Source organism: Vulpes lagopus, chromosome 2 (genome assembly GCF_018345385.1).
Source record: "Vulpes lagopus strain Blue_001 chromosome 2, ASM1834538v1, whole genome shotgun sequence".
Taxonomy (NCBI): Eukaryota; Metazoa; Chordata; class Mammalia; order Carnivora; family Canidae; genus Vulpes; species Vulpes lagopus.
The window spans coordinates 118332761-118355470 of NC_054825.1; the positions used below are offsets into that span (position 1 = coordinate 118332761).

Sequence of the window (22710 nt, forward strand, 5' to 3'; positions counted from 1 at the left end):
GCCAGCAATATACATCTGCTTTGAGTTTGAACAATATAACTCCTCCTATTATTGTATTTTCAGGGAGAAACTGAAACCCCAAATTAAATCCTTTAATCATTTATAGTCAAACTTTCAGAAATTAAAGGTCATGGTTATTTTTTGCTCTGTCTCAGCCAGAGAAGTCTTAGTCAGATGCACATGTATGCTTGGAGTTCCTTTTGTAGCTGAAACCTCAAGCATCCTTCACTAAGTATATAGTTCTGTACATTAGCTGAAATTAGTTGCATCAATCTAGCTTACACTTCTAGGTGTTCTCTTTGTAAAGAGTCTGAATAGTGAATAGGGCCCATAAGCCTATCACAGTTGCAGCCCAACACCCATACACATCAGCAAATCTCTGGTATCCAATAACTGGTAAAATAGTTATGTCATTATAGACACTCAAGGATTCCCAGTGGGTACAATCGCTAGTTTCTAAGTGAAAGCAAGTCTATCACAAATTGAAAAATCCTTTTGATTTCCTTCTTAACTTTCATTCTTGGTTAGTTTATGCCAGTTGTTCAAAATCATCCACCTGTGACTTGAAATTTGATAGGGAAACACTTCCCAAGAAGATGTTTAGTATGGCATTCTGTTTGTCATGAGGAAACAATCCCCTGACCCAACTGCCATCTTTTTTAGAAGTGGTCTCTGAGAAGGACAACTGGGTGGCTTTAGTTGGTTAAGCCTCTGACTCTTGGACTTCAGCTCAGGTCATGAGCTCAGGGTGGTGGGAGCAAGCCTGAGTTGGGCTCTGTGTTCAGTGCAGTCTGTTTGGGATTCTCTCTCTCCCTCTCTCTTTGCCTCTCACTCCTTCTCGATAGATAGATAGACAGACAGACAGACAGACAGACAGATAGATCAATAAATAAAATCTTTAGAGTGGTTTGTGAGAAAAGTTAGACTCACCTAGGAAACTGGGTGATAGCCTGATTCACCAGACACTTACCTGAAGTTCCTTCTTCTATCTTGCATACTGAAAAATTTTCATTTCCAGTTCTTCTTTTGAATTTTGTGTCTCTGGCCTTCCTGAATCGAAGATGCAACTGTGTAGTGGCATAGTCTGCACACCCTTTAGTGCCGGTAGCCGCCCCTCCTTTGTACCACATTTCATATCCATTCTCTAAGACACACTCCCCTGGAGTTTCTGCATGTCTCCTTACCATCTGTTGCTGTTAGTGACACTTCTGGAAACCTTTAGGCTCCTGCTACACCTTCCCAGAGTGGCTTCCCTCGAGGTACCTGCTAACACACGAAATGGTGGTGTTTCTGGGGTGCCAAGTGCATCTTCTGCATTTTGTTTTGAGTTTCTTACCTCTTTTCCTTTTTTTTTTTTTTTAAAGATTTTGTTTATTTATTCATGAGAGACACGGAGAGAGAGGCAGAGACACAGGCAGAGGGAGAAGCAGGCTCCCTGTGGGAACCCAATGTGGGATTTGATGCAGAAGTCGATCCCAGGACCCTGGGATCACGCTCGGAGCTGAAGGCAGATGCTCAACCACTGAGCCACCCAGGTGTCTCAGTTTTTTTCCTCTTAAATTTCAACGTTTGACATTGTTTTTCAGAAACTTATTGTATTTGTTCTTAATTCATAAATATCATTATATTACTTTTGGGAGTGTTTCTGATTTCCGAAAAACTTTGGAAAACTTTGCTTATGACTTTTCTAATGCCTATATATATATATATATATATATATATATATATATATATATCCCTAGCCCAGATGATACATTTTTGACAAGCCCTTGATATTGAAATCTTATTTTGCTGGCTTAGAGCGTACATAAAAATTTGCAACTTGTTAAGACTGAAATTTCTCTGTTACTGTGTTCTCTCAGTTCTGCTCCTCTGGGATATTTGCAGATATGCAGTTTAAAACTATAAGCTAGGAACAAAAGATTGATGTTGCTTGGAGAGATATTCTGAATGTCACATTAAACTCATAGCAGGAATTTAATGGAATTAATCCTTTCCATGGGTTAATTCCCTCACATCGTAAGAGAGATACAAATAGAGAGTGGTCAAGAGTGACATTTGGTATGACTAATATTTTATAGGAACAGTACCATCTTATTGTTTTGGCATATTTGTGTAGAAAGAGGAGGGCATATTATTTTGGTAGTTAAAATAAGAGAAGTAGAGAACTACGTAGTGGTTTTTAATACCACCCATGTTCTTTTAGTGTCCCACTGAGAACTATTAGTGAGAATCTCTCATGTTTCTGTTTATTCAACAACTTCCTGGGTCTTCTGAGTATCTATTGATTTCAATGTCCACTGCTAAGACAATAATAGGCCATGGGTAATCTACTGAGGATAAGATCATTTTATAAATGTCTTTTTTTTAAATTAATTTTTATTGGTGTTCAATTTACCAACATACAGAAAAACACCCAGTGCTCATCCCGTCAAGTGTCCACCTCAGTGCCCATCACCCATTCCCCCCCACCCCCCGCCCTCCTCCCCTTCCACCACCCCTAGTTCATTTCCCCGAGTTAGGAGTCTTTATGTTCTGTCTCCCTTCCTGATATTTCCCAACATTTCTTTTCCCTTCCTTTATATTCCCTTTCACTATTATTCATATTCCCCAAATGAATGAGAACATACACTGTTTGTCCTTCTCTGATTGACTTATTTCACTCAGCATAATACCCTCCAGTTCCATCCACGTTGAAGCAAATGGTGGGTATTTGTCGTTTCTAATTGCTGAGTAATATTCCATTGTATACATAAACCACATCTTCTTTATCCATTCATCTTTCGATGGACACCGAGGCTCCTTCCACAGTTTGGCTATTGTGGCCATTGCTGATAGAAACATCGGGGTGCAGGTGTCCCGACGTTTCATTGCATCTGAATCTTTGGGGTAAATCCCCAACAGTGCAATTGCTGGGTCATAGGGCAGGTCTATTTTTAACTCTTTGAGGAACCTCCACACAGTTTTCCAGAGTGGCTGCACCAGTTCACATTCCCACTAACAGTGTAAGAGGGTTCCCTTTTCTCCGCATCCTCTCCAACATTTGTAGTACAACCTGAAATCTGGCATTGTGATGCCCCCAGCTATGGTTTTCTTTTTTAAAATTCCCCTGGCTATTCGGGGTCTTTTCTGATTCCACACAAATTTTAAAATAACTTGTTCTAACTCTCTGAAGAAAGTCCATGGTATTTTGATAGGGATTGCATTAAACGTGTAAATTGCCCTGGGTAACATTGACATTTTTACAATATTAATTCTGCCAATCCATGAGCATGGAATATTTTTCCATCTCTTTGTGTGTTCCTCAATTTCTTTCAGAAGTGTTCTATAGTTTTTAGGGTATAGATCTTTTACGTCTTTGGTTAGGTTTATTCCTAGGTATCTTATGCTTTTGGGTGCAATTGTAAATGGGATTGACTCCTTAATTTCTCTTTCTTCAGTCTCATTGTTAGTGTATAGAAATGCCATTGATTTCTGGGCATTGATTTTGTATCCTGCCACGCTACCAAATTGCTGTATGAGTTCTAGCAATCTTGGGGTGGAGGCTTTGGGTTTTCTATGTAGAGTTTCATGTCATCAGCAAAGAGGGAGAGTTTGACTTCTTCTTTGCCCATTTGAATGCCTTTAATGTCTTTTTGTTGTCTGATTGCTGAGGCGAGGACTTCCAGAACTATGTTGAACAGCAGTGGTGAGAGTGGACATCCCTGTCTTGTTCCTGATCTTAGGGGAAAGGATCCCAGTGCTTCCCCATTGAGAATGATATTTGCTGTGGGCTTTTCGTAGTTGGCTTTTAAGATGTTGAGGAATGTTCCCTCTATCCCAACACTCTGAAGGGTTTTGATCAGGAATGGATGCTGTATTTTGTCAAATGCTTTCTCTGCATCTAATGAGAGTATCATATGGTTCTTGGTTTTTCTCTTGCTGATATGATGAATCACATTGATGGTTTTACGAGTGTTGAACCAGCCTTGTGTCCCGGGGATAAATCCTACTTGGTCATGGTGAATAATTTTCTTAATGTGTTGTTGGATCCTATTGGCTAGTATCTTGTTGAGAATTTTTGCATCCATGTTCATCAGGGATATTGGTCTGTAATTCTCCTTTTTGGTGGGGTCTTTGTCTGGTTTCGGAATTAAGGTGATGCTGGCCTCATAGAACGATATAAATGTCTTATTTAAGGTCTGTTTGGTCATCTTTAGTTGTTCCTTCTTTTCTAGTAGAATACATATTGCTATTTGCTTAAAATTCCTATTTGAGTAGATAACATATAAAAGATGTCTCATGCTTTGTAGTTAGCTATACTTATATTCGAGAAGATTTTTTTAACAAAATAAAAAAGAACGGTTTTCATTGTAGAACTCAAGAGGAGAGATAGATATTTGCTTGTAACTCCTACCAAAACTAATCTTGCAGCTTTGGTTATTGGTGGGGTGTGGGTAAAATAAAGAAGGAGAGAAGAACTGATGCCTTCTTAGGATACTTTTGGTTGAAGTATGTGAATATCAATTTAATCTGACTAACCAATAAATGATTTTATTGGCTCACATAACTAAAAATCCAGAGATAGGATTTAGGCATAGTTTAATTAGGGTTCTAGCAATATTTCTCTGCTTTTCTCTCAGCATTGTTGATGTCAGATTTGTCCTCAAGTTGTCATGCTTTCACGATGGACACTAATAGCCATTAGGACAAGGTGCTTCATGTTCACATTCTGTGAAAGGTAGAGAGAGCAGTTTTTCACTATACTGCTTTTAAGAGTAAAAAGGATATTTTCCAGAAGTGTCTGGTGACCTTCTCCACATACCTGAATGGCGGGAATCAGATCATTCTGAAATAGTCACTTGGCAAGGGAAGTGGATGGGATTATTCTCACTGGAACAGACCCATCTCTTGAAATTGAGAATAATTTCCCACACTGAATGACTGTTACTCAATGGATAGGAGTTGAAATGGATGCTAGGGAGTTAATAAAACATATTTACTAAAAATGTGACTCAATAAGATCTGTGTCTGAAAAATTAGAAGTCAGATCTGACATGGTAGCCGGTGAGCCCTCAGGAGCCACTGCATTCGTGACTTCAAGAAACGGAGAGGCCCACTGCTTATTGAGAGAGAGTGTATATAGTTCTGGGGATTGAGGATCTATTGTAGTAAACGATGTAATTATTTCCACTTCTCAGCTAAGTTCTTTGTAAGAAGACTAAACCTCTAACCCACTGAGTCAGGTTTTGTCAGGTAAGTTGCAAAGTATATAGTAATAGAATGTGAGTGTAAATGCCATATGTCACATCTGAGCAAAAGCCTTCAGAGGCATTATATAGTTCTGTAAAACCTCTTTTTAATCTCTGCCTGAAAGATGGCATGCTCCAAATAAGGATTTTTCAACCTTGGTCTCAGAATGAGCAAACACAGATTGTAAAACAGCAGCCAGCCAAATTGAATGAGAAATAAACCTTTGTTGGTATAATCCAGAGATGTAAGGGAGTTTGTGTGCTACTGTAGCATGATTTACAAAAGCTGGGTTTTAATATCAGTTTGGCTACAAGAAAAACATCTGTGATATATTGGATAAGTCACCAAGCCTCTCAAACATAGTTTTCATCTATAAAATAATAATTAAAAAAAAAGACCTTTAGATTTTATCTGTAATGCTTAACAATTTGACTGCTAAAAGTTTTTAGCTAGTCTAAAAAGTTAGTCTAGAAAAAGTCTAGACTAGTCTCTAAAAGTTTTGTCAATTGGTTAAGTTGTAAAATGTAGGTAATAATGATGTATTTTCCTTTTATTAATTACTTAAAGGCATTTATAACTTTCAATCAGCTTGAGATAAATCATGCTTTCATAATAAAGTATGAGACTCCTGCCAAAAGAAGCCTATTAGCTTACCTAAACTACTCCCATCATAAATCAACAGGTATTTCAGTCTTTTTAATACATAGATAATAACTAAGTCTCTATCTTTTTAGAACTCCCTGATAGGGTCTAAAATCTTTCTTTTCTAACACATTCTATTTTGTATTATGACTCTGTCCCTCCTTTTTTTTTTTTTTTTTTTACTAATTAGAGTGTATGATTCAATAAATGCTTAATTTAATTGTAAGGACAATTAAATTGCTACAGTTCTGGAGATTTTGTTAAGTAGAGACTTTTCTAGCTTTAGCTAACAAAATAAGGAGAAGATGTGATCTATGTATACCACGGAATATTAGCCATTAGAAATGATAAATACCCACCATTTGCTTCGACGTGGATGGAACTGGAGGGTATTATGCTGAGTGAAGTAAGTCAATCAGAGAAGGACAATCATTGTATGGTTTCACTCATACAGGGAATATAAAAAATAGTGGGAGGGATTATAGGGGAAAGGAGAGAAAATAAATGGGAAAAATCAGAGAGGGTGACAAAACATGAGAGACTCCTAACTCCAGGAAACAAACAAGGGGTAGTGGAAGGGGATGTGGGCGAGGGGATGGGGTGACTGGGTGATGGGCACTTGACTGGATGAGCGCTGGGTGTTATACTATATGTTGGCAAATCGAACTCCAATAAAATATATATGTATATTTAAAAAAAAAACCCAAACGAATGAATAAAAAAAAAAAAGGGAAACAAAGAACACAACTACAAAATAATCATACCAGAACACACACACAAACACACACACACACACACACACACACACACACACACGTACCCCTCCATACATCCAAAACTTTTGTTAATGGATCTTCCATTGATCTTGTCCTGTAGTTGTTTTAAGAATCTCTTATAGGAGAATACCTATTTATTTCTTTCTACAGTGTTAAAAAAAAAAAAAAAGCATTTAATGGAGAGAAAAAATGGCCTCTGAAAACCAATTCTAAATGAGACATGCACTAAGACTCTTGATTAGGGTGTGCTGGAACCTGCCATATCTGCTCCAACATCAGGCAGTATGAGAGCACCAAGGCCTCACGGCTGGGCTCTGGAGATTGGGAAGAATGACCACTAATAAATAAGTAATTTATGATTTAAGTAATTTTAAACATTTTCTTTTACTATTGAGGCAAGAATAGATAATTTAAATCCCCTCTTAACATAAGCAGAGGATATTTTACATACAATGTTCCAACTCATTTTATTTATATATATTTAGATATTAAAATATTTAAAATGCTAAAGATGTTGATCAAACTCATTATCTTTCTCTCTCTCTCTCTCTCTCTCTCTCTCTGTCTCTCTTTTTTTTTTCCCCAACTACTCCAATACATAAAATTGTGGGTTTGTGTTTGATCTACACATGGTAAAGGTGAAGAATGGGGAATGGTGGAAAAGCAGCTTGTAGGGAAGTAGGAAAGTAGTTCTATCAAATTTTGCATAAACAAACTGTTCTATATTTTAGAAAATCCTGTTAGTAAATATCTCTACCACTACAAATTTATCTATTTTTCTTAGTGACATTTTAAGCATCTAACATCTGTACACTGAGTTTTATTACAAAGAGCAGCATTTAGACAAATTAAATCTAACTAAAATCAACATTTATATGACTGTATCCAGTCTCAAGAACAGCCAACGAGTTGTAAGTACTAATGAGAAGATATTTGAGAGCTTATTACATCACTATTCATACATGCAGGCACAGAGGAAGTGTCTAGGTCATTTTGATGGTCAATTATTAGATGTGTTTATACTCAGCCAGATAGTGATTTTCCAACTGAATGGATTGTAAACAAATAGCATGTAACTATCTAAAGGCGGGGGGGCGGGGGGCAGTGTTTAGTGAAGGCCAGGAGAAAGCTAGCCTTGAATGTGAATGAGGAAAACATGTTTTGAATTTAGCAAAGTCACATTAATTAATATTTAGGATAACTATAAACTAACCTCTTACCAAACAGGCCTTCTGGACAAGCAGGGTGCTTGTGTTACTGGACAGAGATGAGGATTTATGGAAGTTTTGCTGAAAGTGGTGCTGGATTGCATCCTGAGATTCTGAAGATCTAATCCTGTATGCAGGAGGGGGTCTGGAGTCAAAAGTCAAGCAGGTCAAGCAGTCCTTCCAGCCAAAGGCTCAATCTGGAGAGACTGGGCACAGAAATAGAAAGTGGACATGGCACAATGGGGTGACTGAAAGGAAGGTAGATCAAACAATGGGTTTCTGGCAATATTCCATGAGACTTAGGTGCTGGTGTTCTACAGCTTGTGACTCCCTTTTGGTGATGGGGAAGCCAGTCATACGGTACTGTGACGGCTCCTTATAAATCAGAGGTTGCAAAATGTCATGTTTTGTTTGATCCATATAACGCTTACCCACAGAATGATATAAAATAAATTTTTTTTAAGGATGAACTAGCATTATTTATTTATTTATTTTATAATAAATTTATTTTTTATTGGTGTTCAATTTGCCAACATACAGAATAACACCCAGTGCTCATCCCGTCAAGTGCCTCCCTCAGTGCCCATCACCCATTCACCCCCACACCCCGCCCTCCTCCCCTTCCACCACCCCTAGTTCGTTTCCCAGAGTTAAGGATGTAAAATAAATTTACATTAGTTGCCAACACTTAACACTAAAGATAATTTTATCTACATATGTCAACTTACAGCTTTTCTGAACACATCAGAAATCTGGTATTATCAACCTTGCTGCCATATGTAGTATGGATAAACCTTGTGCTGGACCACTACTCTTGCAATGGGCGTGCTCTCTTCCAACTGCCACAGTCCACACCAGTCCCCACTGTCCTGCCCCTGTGGACGGGAGACACTTGCCTTTTGCCATCATACTCATTTTGTGTTTTGCTTATAGTAGAATTAAAGGCAAAATGGAGATATTTCTTAAATCCATTTTGCAGTTCTTTATTTTATAATTTTTTTCAATTTTAAAAGGCTTCAATTTTAAAATATTTCAAACATGTCAGAAAATAGACAGTAAAACTAAATAATCCCCCATGACCCTATTTCATGGCTTTAACTGTGATTACTTAAGTCCAGTCTTATTTCATCTATATCCCCACTCCCTTCCCTTCACTGTATCATTTAAAAGAAAATCCCTGACATCCTATGGTTTTCCCTGTAAGTATTTCAGTATGTAACAATAAAAGATAAGAACACTTATATAATAAAACTGTCACATATTCATGGTATAGTCACACTGAAAAACATTAGCAGAAAGCATTTATATATAAATTATCCAGTTTGTTAAAATTTCCAATCATTTCATAAATATATGTTACACTTTGTTTGAATCAGGATTAGGGATGCCTGGGTGGCTCAGTGGTTCAGCATCTACTTTTGGTTCAGGTCATGATCCCAGGGTCCTGGGATCGAGTCTCGCATTGGGCTCCCTGCATGGAGCCTGCTTCTCCCTCTGCCTGTGTCTCTGCCTCTCTCTGTGTGTCTCTCACGAATCAATAAATAAAATCTTAAAAAAAAAAGTCAGGATTAAAATAAGGGCTACAGGAGGTAATTGATTGATGTCTTTAAAGTATCTTCTAATTTATAACTTCTCTCCATCTCTGTATCTGTTTTTCTCTCTCTCTCTCTTAATCCCTCTCCCTCTCTTTGTATCTTTCTTTTGGCTATAAATTGTTTAATAAACCTGGCTCATTGTTTTTGTAGAATTTCTCAGAGACACAAATTTTCTGATTTACCATAGTAAAATTTATCATGTTCCTCTATTGTCTATATTTCTTGTAAACTTGCTTGAATTTTTTGAAAATAATATTTCATTGGCAGTGGTGTATTCCATCAGAAGGCCCATAATCTCAGGGTTTCTCTCTTTTTCTCTCATTAATCTGTGTTCAATGCCTAGATCCATCAATTCACTAAAGGTTGCAAAATGTTATAATCTAATTAAACTATCTTGTCTTTTTTTTTTTAAAAACTATCCTGTCTTTATTTAATAACTGAGCTGCCCCTATTAAGAAAAACATCGTCTTGTATGTTATTTGTTTACATAGTGGTATAGTTCTTATAGAAAAGGCTGAGCAAATGCTTTTTTCCTCTGTTTATGAGTTTCTCAAAAATAATTAGCACCCTCCATTTGAGACTAATTTGTATTTTTTTAGTATGAGCTCATGTATTTAAACATATTTCTTATGTTTTAATTCATAGCAGGTATTGTCTTTACTGATGCTTATATTTTTCTATCTTCTGCTTAATTTGACTTCATCCTCATGAACTTTGACAATCCCTTTGTTACCTTTTGGACAAACTGTCCTGATCTCATCTTGTACATTTTTTTTTATTTTTTATTTTTTTATTTATTTATGATAGTCGCAGAGAGAGAGAGAGAGAGGCAGAGACACAGGCAGAGGGAGAAGCAGGCTCCATGCACCGGGAGCCCGATGTGGGATTCGATCCTGGGTCTCCAGGATCGCGCCCTGGGCCAAAGGCAGGCGCCAAACCGCTGCGCCACCCAGGGATCCCTCATCTTGTACATTTTGAGCCCAGACATAGAATCTACTATTTCAGGAATCCTGGCTCCTTTGAGTGAGAACTGACTGGTATTTAAAGACCACAACCTGGGACACCTGCGTGGCTTAGCGGTTTAGTGCCCACCTTCAGCCCAGAGGATGACCCTGGAGTCCTGGGATCGAGTCCCACATCAGGCTCCCTGCATGGTGCCTGCTTCTCCCTCTGCCTGTGTCTCTGCCTCTCTCTCTGTCTCTCATGAATAAATAAATTAAAAAAAAATAAAAAGTAAAGACAACAACCTGGCTATTGGGAGCCATGCTCTATCAAATTGAGAAAGTTAAAGATAGCTTAGAGAACTGTGTGTTGATTTTCTTTTTTTTCTTAAGCCTGGTTCACTTTACTTAGTTACCATGCCTTTCTGGCTCTCATTTGCATTTCAGTTTGCAACTCCTGCTCAAAACCAATTCTAAGCCATCAACGTCCTGTCCTACATGCAGAAGTATACTACAACAGGGTAAAAGGTAAAGAACCTGAATTACTTTACAATAAGAGAAAAAAAATGAGGAGGAAATAACTGAAAAATTACTAGTAATTTTACTTATAAATCTCAGTCTGAACTTCTACTTATAAATAGCAAAACCCTGTGGACACTGTTTATTCACTTGTGAAATAAACCATACGCTTGATGCCTGGGACTAATTGCTTTATTTACTATGAATTTCAGAGGATCTTTCTTTTGATATTATCCATGTGGAAACACCCTATCAAGTTGGTAAGACTAAAGTGATGCTGTATTTAACTGACATTTTTTATTGCAGGAAAGGAAGGCAAAAAGAAAACTAGCGTTTATGGTCTAGAGGTTTTCAAATGCATTATCTCATTCTCATAATCACTCTCTAAGGTGGTGTCATCTTCATTTTCCCCCCTGAAGGATGTAAAATCTGGAGTTGCCAAATTTACCAAAAAAAAAAAAATCTCCAAACATTTTTCACTATAATATTTTAAGAACCCAAAGGTAAGAAAAGAAATGTAAGCATGGCGGAGGGGAAATGTTTTCTTAGTCACCAAAATGAATATCACAGGATTTCTGGGTTCATTTTGTGTGGGGAAATGCAACCCAGGCAACTGACTTTCACTTATTCCCAAGAAAATATACCAGCCAAAAGAGAAAGATATGCTTATGGATACTATATTAGCCAAGAGAGGCGAGGCTTTGCAGAGTAACATAAAGGTTTGCTTGTCTCTCGCCACTACTTCTATAATGTAGGTCAGTTGGAGGCAAGGATGAGAGTTCTTTCCTGTATAGTCACCAGTGAGCTAGGTCTCACCACTTGTAGCTGTATCACTTGGAACAGGTGACATGTGAGGTGTTGGCAGAAGGAGAAAAGAGACCATGAAAACTCACACATACAATTCAATGGCTAGGGTGGGAATGACTTTTCACCGAAGCTCACAGCCCACTGGGCAAAATTAGTCTGAGAGGGATGTGTGTATGTTGTAAGTTTATTGGAAAGCGCTCTCAGAAATACCTGCAAGAGAGTGAAGAAAGCAGGTTTGGACAGAGCAAGAGCCTGCACTGTGCTGCAGTTGAAACAGAGACGAATTGATGTTTTAGAGAGCTCTGGAGCTGAGATGGCCCCTCAAAGTTGTCCCATGCCAGGCGTGTGGGTGCAGGCTGCCTTTAGCTTTAAATTTAACAGGGATATACTTGGTCCCCTAATGTATTTCTATCTATAAAGCTCATTTAATTGGTTAAATCATATTAATCTTAGTACGTCATATTGATCTAATCTGTTTCAAGGTTGATATTTGTCTTCTCAGTTGGAGACATTTGGAAATTATAGTCATATTTGCTTTAAGCCACTAGGGAATTAGAGGACAAAAACTCTTCATTAAAATTTTCCCACTAGGTATGTTGCAGAAGATACTTTATTTTTATGGTCATTCAGATTTCGGATACTAGTCTCAATCTCTAGAGAAAGATCAATGATTCGGTTATTTCTAAGCTTAGAAATTCCAACTTTGCCTGAAGACTACTGGTCTTAAAACAATAGAGAAAAGGGTATCATTAATACAATGTCAGTATTTGTCTTTCTACTTTTATTTCCAAGGTGTACTGAATGTTAATTAGCATTAAGAAGTATATTATCTTAAAAAATAAGTATATTATCATAGCAGAGGTTTAAAAGAGAAAAACCAAGAAAATGCTGAGAAAATGGCCACAAATCTGGCAAAATATTTAAGGTTTGAAAAAAAGGTGTTTTTTTGGTTTTGTTTCTGGTATGCACTATTATGTATGCAACTGTGGAAGAGTAAAGATGAGTAGAGGGAGGCAAGAACTGTAGTTTTTAAAATTGTGATTTAAAAGTCCTTATTCCCAGGGCACTTGGGTGGCTCAGGGAGTTAAGCGTCTGCCTTCAGCACCTGCTTCTCCCTTGCTCCCCTGCTGTGCTCTCTCTCTCTCTCTCTCACTATCTCTCTGTCAAATAAATAAATAAAATCTTTAAAAAAGTCCTTATTCCATAGTCACTTGCCAAACAGATTATATCACACTCTCAAGAATAAGCAGAAGAATCTTATTAGAATATATATTTTGAAATATATAAAACTTTTAGGTAAATATTTTTTTAGCCAAGAGATTTCCTGTAAAGTGGTCATAATTTATTACATTATAATGCTCTTTGAAATTATTTTTCTTTTACCATATTTGCTTTATGTGGCTGTTTCACCTAAATTTATGAACATGGTAGCAAGTGTATTTATATGGAGATAAGCACTAGCAATAAAGTAGCCAGCAGTCACATGTAGCTATTTAGCATGTGAAATGTGGTTAGCCAGACTTCAGATGTGCTTTAAGTGGAAAATATACACTAGATTTTGAAGTCTTATTATGAAAAAAATATATAAATTTTCTCATTAATAATGTTTTATTGATTACATGATGAAAATAATATTTGAATGCATTGAGTTAAATAAAATATATCATTAACCTTAATTTTACCTGTTTCTTTTTCTCATTTTTTAGTGTGGCTACAGGAAATGTGAAATCACATTTCTGACTCCGATTTGTAGTTCTCATTACATTTCTATTAGTGTGATCCAAATGATTTAGTTGTTTTCTTCCAATGTTTTATCATGACAGTTTTCAAATAGAAAATAGAAAAGCTGAAACAATTTTACAGCAAACATATATCTTCTACAACCAGCATTTTACTATACTTGTTTTTCATGTATTTAGCCATCTGTCTTTTTTTTTTTTTTTTGTATTTTTCACAAATCCATCTGATTTTTTGGATGCATTTCAGAGTAAGTTGCAGATGTCACTGTATGTTCCTCTACATACTTTAGCATATAGAAACTAGTTTTGAACTCTATTAAAGTGCATATTCCTTTAGCCATTTTCTTGCATCTTTAGATTTGTGTTGGTAAGCAGAGGCATAAACAGATTAAATGTATCAAATCGGATTTAATAAATTTTCTGAGTAAAAGGAACATTTAATCTCTGTTGACATTAAAGCACAGATCTAGATTACTCAACAAATATTTGGAGACCTTATAACATTAAATATTGACTAGAAACAAATTTCTCTCATTTTCTGAGTAAGTGCAGAATGACCAGGCTGTGTTCCATGCTCATTGTGTGACCATGGATGTTCATACAACCTTTGAGTCTCTGGTGTTGATAGAAAGTTTATCTCACAAGATTATAGTGATTAAAGGAAATAATATGTGTAATCAATTTACTGGAGTTTTGGCACATTACTTTTTTTTTTTAATTAAAAGAAACTTAAAAAAAATATTTATTTATTATTTTGGAGACAGCATGAGCCAGAGTAGGGGGGAACGCAGAGGGAGAGAGAGAGAACCTCCCTATTAAGTGCAGAGCCTATGTGTGGCTTGATCCTATGGCCCTGAGATCATGACCTGAGTAGAAATCAGACACTTAACTGACTGAGCCACCCAGGCATCCTGGCACATACTAACTTTTAAAAGTCTACTTAACTGGAAATAAATACAAAATATTTGGGAGTATTTTGTTCGTCAGGTTGATCAGGAGATCCCTTGGCAGTGTAGGAATATCTCTGATAAGAAAAATGAACAGTCTTATAGATGGTTCATCATTTATAAATATACCAGAAAGGCACGTGTTATGTAATACCCTCCAATGAAATGGACATATGTTTCCTCCTTGTTTTACTTGTAAATATCTTATAGAAATTTCCTGAGACTTCTGTCAACATTTCCCAGATTGAGACTCTTAAACAATTTGGATTTATGCCTGTGTTGAGATTGGAGACTCAATGAGAAAATGTGTTTATGAAATTAAGTTGCAGGTGATTCACCAACAGATGATGTGCTGGTTGAAAGGCCAGCAATGCAGTGCAGGGACCCAGGAAATAGGAGGGTTAGCTGTGTTGTTTTCTGTTTTCCGTGTAGAGCTATATGGTCAACCATATTAAATATCTTTTAACATTTTTATTATATGGAACATTTTTTTATATTATCCAAGTAACACATTCACATAGTTTTTTAAAGTTTTAACAAACAAAACCAGACATCCCTTCCTTTCGTAGTGCAAGGGCTCTTACTACTACGTAAGGCAACTATTTTGAACTTTTAAACTATTTTGTGGTGTTTGCTTACATATTCCTAAATACTGTCAAAGCATTGATGGTTCTTGATGCATTTGTTTTAGAGATTTTACATGTTCTTTCTCTTAAAGTAGATAGAACTTTTAATTCTTTTACATTCCCCTTATCATCCCCATATCAATCCAGTATAGTTATAACTCAATTTTTAAAATCCATAATTCAAATTATTAATATGACTAGGCAAAACTTTTTTATTGCTAAGCTAAATGACATGGATGTAAGCCTCTCTTTATCTGCACTTTAAAATTTTTCCTGGAGTTAATCATTGCTTTATATTTTTCATTTATTTGGTTTCTTTGAACCAGGAGTTAAATTTTCTACCCTTTCCAGTAGTTCTGCAAAGTTTCTCAATAGTTTTTCTACAATTTAAAATCTATCAAATAATCTTTCATTTACTTTTTTAATGGGAGATTTTTCTCTTGAAACCATCCATCCCTCTCTAATCTGAATCAATTGCTATCTAGGCTTGCCCTTGACTGTGGAATGTATTTCTAATATTTCTGTTTGACCTCAATTTCTCAGGACTCATGATTTTTTTCTTCTTTGCATAATCACACATTTTAGAAGAGAAATTTCTCCAATAACTTCTTGAAAAAGCATAAAAAAAGAAGTAATTTTTTTTGAGTCTTTGAATATTTGTAAAGTTTCTCTTTTTTTTTAACCTTATTTTACTTTACTGATATTTTGGTTGGCTATGGAATTTAGTATTAAGAATACTTTTCACAAAGAATCTTAAAGGCATGGTCTTTGTCTTCTAGCATTTAATTTTGTAGTTGAGAAGTCCATTCCCAGTGTTTTTATGTAATTTTATTTTCAAAAAATCTGGAAGCTGTTAGGATTTTTTTTTCAACTTTTTTTTTTTTTTTTTTTTTGAGATTTCATAATAAAATGAGCTGGTATAAGTCCCTCTGCCCTTGTTAATTTATTGAACACTCAATTGGCTAGATAGATATTATTTTCCTCATTCTGGGAAATATTCCTCTTCATCTTTTACTTTTCAGGGGGGAAAAGTTTTCTCCTCATTTTCTTCTTTATTAATTCTTTTTGGAATAGGTATTTGTCGAATGTAGGACATCTTGGATCAATTTTCCAATATTCTTTTTCTGTTTTTCTATTTACCATTATTTTTGGCTTTTAAATTCTATTTCCTAGGAGATTTTCTTGACTTTATGTTCTAACCCATTTATTGAATATTTTGTTTGGATATTATTTTAAAATTTCAGGAACACTCTTTTCTTTTGTTTTCTGATTATTTCTATTTTTATAGAATCTTAGCATTATTTCTCAGAAGTAAAATCATCTCATCTTTTGAGAGTATGAATCATGGTTCCTTCAACATATTTTTTTTTTCCTGTATCATGTTAGGATTCTCTGAAGTATATTTTACAGTTTGTTTGGTTATTGTTTTTCATGTTTCAGACTGTTCCTTAACATTCTCTGCAGATCAAGATATATTCAAAATGAAGCATTAATAGAGGAGTTGGAAGCTTTTTGTATTGGGGCATATTTGTCCATTGGACTGGTGGACCTATGTCATTTTTGTTGGGGGTTCAGTGTTTTTATTTTTTATTTTTTTATTTTTTTTTATTTTTTTTAAGATTTTATTTATTTATTCTTGAGAGATAGAAGGAGAGACAGAGCCAGAGACACAGGCAGAAGGAGAAGCAGGCTCCATGCACCGGGAGCCCGACGTGGGATTCGATCCCGGGTCTCCAGGATCGCGCCCTGGGCCAAAGGCAGGCGCCAAACCGCTGCGCCACCCAAGGATCCCAAGGGTTCAGTGTTTTTAGAGGAAGATCTTCTAGGCTCCTGCTCTGAAGTTGTAAATCTAATAGCTGACATTTGGGGGCTGGATAGATGCAGGAGCTGTTTAGCTCACAACTGAGTATGGAGATTTTTGCTAAATTCTATCCTACCCTCTCCATATCGTCACCCAGAATTAAGTCTAATACCGTATTCCAGATTTACTCTGGGTCTTGTATTCCAAGTCTGAAACAATTCAGGTTCAATTTCTCTTGGGGAAAAAAATTCATTTCTTCAGTGTACTTGAAGGGTGGTTGCTTAAAAGCAAAGAGAGGGACAAACTGAGAGTCTTATTGCTTCTTTTGGAGATTTAAAGGCCTTGACATGCCCACCTTCAAAGATACCTGGCATCTCCAATTACTGAGACTTTCAGGGGATCTGAACAACAAACCAGATTATTTTGCAACAGGATTCCTTGTTATAAGTACATGGATTTGAACTCTTTCCCTTCTGCTAAGTTATATTCAATTTCTTCATCTGCTTTCTAAGTTTATAATCTGTTATGGATGAGGTTGCAGATGTCTTCTGTTTCTTTAAGTGAAGATAGAATTTGCGCTTCTGTTTCTTGTCCTCTTTGATTATTGGAGGGTTTTGTTAAAAGAAGAACTAAGAGGAGTTTTATTTACTTAACCATCCAACTTTAAATACTTTTCTTTCTTCTTCATCTTTTTCAATTCCCTCTTAATATTGTCTGTTTCTTAGTCTTTTCTCTTTACATACCTTAAATGCTACATTATTTATACCTATTTCATCTATTTGTTGACAAAATAAATATTGTCTCAATATAGGATTACTGCTTACTGCTAAATAAATGCTTTCTTTCTTTTTTCTTTTTTTTTTTTAACAGAAAGGTGGTCTCAGTTTGTCTGCTACTTTCTCCTAAACACCTTTCCCAAACCTTTAAAACCAGGAAGGGTTTCATTGCCATATATAACTTTAATACCACTACAACATTTACCATATTACATTGAAATTACTGGTTTGCTTGTCTTCCTGAAATTTTACCAAGAGTAGAGGCCACATCTCAGTCATTACTGTATCCTCAGTGCTCAGCTCAGTAACCTCAGATATAGGAGGCACTTGGGAAATATTTGTTAAATTAATGAATGTTAAAATGCATAGATAATTTTCATTAGCGTAAGATGGTAAAATATTTTAGTTCATTGGCCTTACTATTGTTATTATGTTATCATTATAGGAAAGTGAAAACTAAACATTTTAAAGATCGTATCTCACCACTAATTATCCTTTTACTGCCATTAGTGAAAATGTGACTTCTTAAATATTTCAAAGAATGCCTTTGAATATTGTTACTTTTCTTTGTAGTTCTCATTGCAATTTTGTTAGCCCAAGTGTTTTAATCTTCAAAAATTTTGCTTTTTAGGTCCTAATTCTAGTGCATTTTTAGAATTTATGTATAGTGCATGCTTTTCTCCTCACTGTGAAGAGCTTCGTGAGAGAAAGGAGGCAGGAGTTAGAATATATTTTTCCATACTTAAATAAACAAAAAAACTGTGAGTGGTAAGATTTCTATGCATGGAATATTTCTGCTAGAATGAAGAATCCTTCACATTCTCATATAATTGTGATTATCTCTCCCAGATTAGTTCTTGGCTTACAAAACAAAATGCTACCCCAGGCTAAACTTCAAAGTAGGTAGTGGCTTCAAAGAGATAGAAATTTAATGGAGACAAAAAAAAAAAGAAAAAGAAAAAGAAAAAAGAAATAAAAACAAAACACAGAGAGGTAAAAGACATAGCCAAAAATGTAGGATTAGCTTTTAGAAATTTTACCAGGAAAACTTTGAAAGTCAATAAAATAATACAATAGTAACACATTGGAAAGAAGCATCAGATATTCAACTACTCATGTTATGTTAATGCTTTGTGATTGTCTCAAAAAACAAAGTTAGCTTTATGTCTCTTTAACAGTATAAAGAATTTAATATTTATCTGACCTTTTAAGTTGAGATGAAAACACAATAAATACACCAAACTTAAAATAAACAACTATGGACATGAGCCAGATACAATACTTTTGTATTTTCACTGATGGAAATAGTTTTAGAGATGTCCAAAAAGATTTTTAAATGCATTTAAGCAACTGAAATACTTACTTTTGATGTTATCACCATGTGGCCAGGTTGTCTCTTGAACATGCTTGATTAAAAAATGGTTTGGCTCAGCTCTGTTTTGCTCATCAAAGGAATAAAACATTACTGGAAAATTTCAAAAATAATCTTTTTAAATACCATGAATACAATTAGCTAGGTCCTGAAATAATGTTTCCCAGGTCCCCTTTGACATACTTTTATGTACATTCACAATAATAGTAAAATAAAAAGAAGGCTAGGATTTGTTTAGGTTTTAAGTCCAGTAAAAGGAAAGGGAATAGTATACATTTCATAAAGTTGACTCCTAATGATTATCTTATTATACGTGTATATATGCTCATTAATGAACATTTACCAAGAATAAACAAAAAGAACAAAATGCTCATAGTTGCAATATACAGCCACACAACCATTCTTAGCATTTCAGCACATTTTCTTCAAACCATTCTTTTTTATACATTTATTGTTGGTGTTACATATGTAAAACCACTGTTGGTTAAAAAGAACAACTTTTAACTATGATAAATAACAAAGAGAAGAAAAATGGAGGAAGACAGCATGAAAAATTGTCAGGAAAGGTAAGTATAAAATTTTGTTCCAAGTACTTTCTAAATACTTTTTTTCCTTTTTTTTTTTTTAAGATTTATCTATTTATTTTAGAGAGTGAGAGAGTGAGCAGGGGGAGGGGCAAAGGGAGAGGGAGAGAGTCTCAAGCCGTCTCCCTGCTGAATGCAGAGTCTGATGCAAGGCTCCATCTCACAACCCTGAGAACATGACCCTGAGATCATGATCTGAGCTGAAATCAAGAGTCAGATGCTTAACCAGCTGAGCTATCCAGGAGCCCCATGAACTTTGCTTTCTAATGAGAGTTTGAAAACTGAATGAACTCATAGACCCAGAAGCTATGAAACAACTGGACAATAAATCCTACAGAATTTAAGTGCTGCACACTGTTATTTGGACTTCTTTTCCAATAGAATAGAATAGAATAGAATAGAATAGAATAGAATATAGAATAGAATAGAATAGAATAGAATAGAATAGAATAGAATAGAATAGGGACGCCTGGTAACCACCATCACTCATGGTGGTTGAGTGGTTGAGTGGTTGAGTGGTTGGCTCATTTAAAAAAGATTTAAATAAAATCTTTAAAAAAATAGAATAAAATAAAATAAAATAAGCCTCACAAACTAAAATGCACATTTTTAAAAAAAGATTTTATTTATTCATGAGAGACACACAGAGAGAGAGAGGCAGAGACACAGGCAGAAGGAGAAGCAGGCTCCATGCAGGGAGCCCGTCGTGGGACTCGATCCTGGGTCTCCAGGATCATGCCCGGGCTGAAGGCAGCACTAAACTGCTGAGCCACCTGGGCTGCCCTAAAATGCACATTTGTAACACCATTGACTGGTTCTACCCTATCTATAAGATACTGTGCAGATTTGTCAAAATCCATACATATTTTTTAATCCATGTTTAGTGCTACTTTGGTAGACTCTTAAAAATATTCTTTTGGGGAAAAATGATTTTTTAAAGGTTTATGTATTTATTTGAGAGAGAGATAGAGAGAGAGCAGGGTAGGGAGAGGGGCCGAGGGAGAGGGAAAGAGGATCTTAAGCAGACTCTGCACTAAGCACAGAGCCCATTGTGAGGCTCCATCTCATGACCCTGAGATGATGACCTGAGCCAAAACCAAGAGTAGGCTGCTTAACCTACTGCATCACCCAGCTGCCCTGAAGCCAATGATGTTCTTACCTGCACTAGATGGTGAAAATAATTTAACAGTTGGCTTGTACTCAAAAGATAGTATAATACTTTTGGGAAGATAAATCAATATTCACAAATGTGAAAGGTGAACGTGAAAATATTAGAGAAATTTCAAGAAGCCAGTGGGGCATGAAACTATGAGAGAGAATTCATGGAGAAAGAAGGATATGATACGGACTTTAAAGCTGGGTAGAATTTAAGTTTTTTAGCTTAGTGAATTAAAGAAGTAGAGATGTTATAGATGGGAACACTAGGAGGAGCAGAAGTTGAGAGAAGATACTGGCTATGACATGTCTGGAAAATAGTATGAAATTGGAAGACTAACAGAAAATGGTATCCTGAATTCTCAGTTTAGGTATAGAACTACAAGATAGCAGTCATGGAATAATGACGTCAATAAGTAGTTATAACTGTGATGAAATGTACAAATATAAAGTTTTATAGGAGTGCAATTGGCACGTTAAACACATTGGGAAAATGAGTATAGAGACAGCATACCTTTATGCCATTTCTCATGACCCCTTTAAAATTTGGTGTGAGGTGATCTTCTGCTGCTATGAAAACTCTAGTAGTGTCATTTTTCTCTTATGGTGGCTTTAAATTGCAAGTACTTTCTAAATCAGAAATGACAGTGCTTGTCCTTTGTAATAGTCAAAATGTCCAAGTCCATTCAATGTACAAGCTATCCCCTTCTTCTGTTTAGGCGTCTACAGGGGGAGAGGTGTAGTTGCCTTTTTCTCTGTCATTCATCTCCTTACCCTTTTGCTAGTTGCTCTTTCTGACTCTTCTGCGGGGGAAGGATGGAGGCATAAGGCAGCAGGGGAGGGAAGGGGAAAATAAAATTTTTTATTTGATTAGGATTATCCTAAAGTGACTTGTCTTTGGGCCTGCCTGGTCCATCTCTAAGGCACATCTCTAACTCTTTTGAGGGTGCTTTGTGTGTCCTTAGTAGGGTTTCTTACCTATATTCTCTTGCAGGTTGTATGTAGCTTCCTCATGCCCGAAGAATCTTGGGATACCTTTAGTTTATCTCCACTAAGAACCTCTTCCCAGTCCCCTACTCCTAAACCCCTCCTCAAGATGACTCTCTTAGGCAGGACTTAAATGAACTCCACATCTGCTTTCTGTTATGCATGACCCACAACTGGATTTGAGGACCCTTACACAGCCTTTACCTTTATGGATTCTAGGAGTGTAGGCTGATTTCAAGGCAGCTCTCTCTCCTTCAGCTCATCTCTTAATAGGGGGACCATCTCTCATTCTTCTTCAATTTTTGGACAGCATGCCAGATGCCAATTTCTTATGCTTCCCTAACTGGAGGTGACAAGTGGTGAGCCCTTTTAAAGGTCTCTTTGAAGTCCCTTTCAGTAGGCTTGAGGTGCAGATGGAGAGCCCTTGTCCGCTGGTGGACATTGAGCTCACAACCCAGCTATTCTCAGGAAATAATCCTTAAAAATTCTTTCTTTCTATATGAATAGGAGGTTGAAGAGTCATTAAACTAATTTTGATATTTTTCTCTGAAAGTTTCTGTCTTGGTTTGACACCTCACTTTGGAATCTTTTTAGGGATTTGGCTAAAACTCTCATTTTACATCCTTTCCTGGAAGAATTAAAGGGGCCTAACATAGTTCATGAGGTCAGGAAGAATTTTCCTGTGGGAATGAACAGAGAAATTTCATGGAATTCAAGCAAAGAGCATTTGAAGAGTGGAAGATTGCTCCATAGTAGTAAAGGCATCTGGGAACCCCAGTAAAAGGACTGAGAAGAACCCATTTTCTTGGGTAGCAAAAAGGTTATTGGTGATCTTGGCAAGAATAGTTCCTGCCAAAAGTTAAATTCTCTGAGGTTGAAGAAAGAGGGGGACGTAAGGGAATGGAGACCCAAGTGTAAGGAAAAGGAAACCACACATTTCAGAGCTTCTGGAACTTTGAAATGAAGAAGAAGAAAGTTGGGAATTCTTTTCAGACTCCTGAGT

At 36.2% G+C, this 22710-nt stretch overlaps 1 long non-coding RNA gene across 2 annotated transcripts in view; it reads right to left on the bottom strand.

Moving 5' to 3' along the window:
* Positions 1-4102: 4102 nt before the first annotated feature.
* Positions 4103-22710, bottom strand: part of LOC121485540 — a 37229-nt gene continuing 18621 nt past the window's right edge. Inside the window, exons 2-3 of one of the 2 annotated variants that reach the window (XR_005986310.1) lie at positions 18973-19074; positions 4103-4711 (exon numbers count right to left, since the gene is read on the bottom strand). This is a non-coding gene — a long non-coding RNA (uncharacterized LOC121485540). Of the gene's footprint in view, positions 4712-7887; positions 8065-18972; positions 19075-22710 lie in introns of those variants that run through there. The other variant, XR_005986309.1, reaches the window with a different exon arrangement.